The sequence below is a fragment of the Myotis davidii genome, unplaced genomic scaffold (assembly GCF_000327345.1).
Source record: "Myotis davidii unplaced genomic scaffold, ASM32734v1 scaffold328, whole genome shotgun sequence".
NCBI lineage: Eukaryota > Metazoa > Chordata > Mammalia > Chiroptera > Vespertilionidae > Myotis > Myotis davidii.
The window spans coordinates 3,104,841-3,105,977 of NW_006300373.1; positions in this window are offsets into that span (position 1 = coordinate 3,104,841).

Genomic DNA, 1,137 nt, shown 5'->3' on the forward strand with positions numbered 1-1,137 from the left:
GAGCGCCAGCGGAGTGCCCACCCGTGTGCCGCCCCGGTCCTGGTTCACCAGCGCCCCTGTCTGTCCCTGACGTCCAGTGCGTCTGCGGCTCGTGGCGGCGCGGGGTGGAGAGACCCGCAGTCTGTTCTGCACTCTGCGTGGCCGCGGTGGGCAAGGGCTCTGCCTGTGACTCAGTTGTGTGTGTTTGCCCTGCCAGCGCCTCGCTGAACAAACAGTCGTGGGGCTGGGCACTTCTCTGTGGAGTGTTTACAGTGGAGCCTGGGCGGGGGTGCGAGCGCGTTAGAAGGGGAAGGGGACCCTCACCCTCCACCACCGCACCGCCGGCCTCCGCAGGGCGAGCTGCGGGTGGAAAGCGCCCAGAACAAAGCAGCGAGGCTCGGAACAGATGGGGAGGAGGAGCGGGGTCCGGAGACCTGCTCCGGTGGGGCTGCTTCTCAGTCTGGCAGCTCTTGCTCGCTGCCTCCCCTCTAGAGAAAGGCTACCCGCCTCCGTCCCAGGTCCCCAGTGTCGTCTTGCTCCCTCGAAATCTGGCAGGGAGTTGGTGGAAGTAAGAGCGGCTCTAATACGTGCAGATGCCCCAGGCCCGCCTCTTGCCCACCTGCTGCTGCCGGCGGAGAGGGACAGTGTCCCGGACTCCCTACGCCCCGGACCAGGGCACTCGTGGCACTTCTCCCAGGGACCTCCATTCCGGAACTTCAGCTCGTTCTCGGGTCCCCTGCCTGGTGGGAGAAGCTAGGGGCGGCGGGGCGGCGAACCGAGAAATCCGCTAATTCCGGGATTTACAGTGGCAGGGAGAGAGCCGAGCCTTCGCCGCCGCGCCCTCCTCCGCCGAGGTCTCTTTGTACTTCGGGGCGGCCAGGCCCGCCACCAGGGCCCGCGGAGCTTCGGATTCGCCGCTCCACCCGGACTTAGCCGAAGAGGAAAGTTGGAAGAGATCGGCGCGCCTGGGATGTGATTGTCATCCTGGGGCTGGCGCTCGAGAGTCTAAGAGAGAGGAGGGGGGAGGCGGGGGAAGGGAGGGGGCAGAAAAAGAGGAGGGTGGAGAGGAGGGCAGCGTTGGAGAGGCGGGCGCGAGGGAGGGGCGAGGGGAGCGCCAACGAGCGAGAGAGGGAGCCGGGGAGGAAGAGGGAGAGGGCG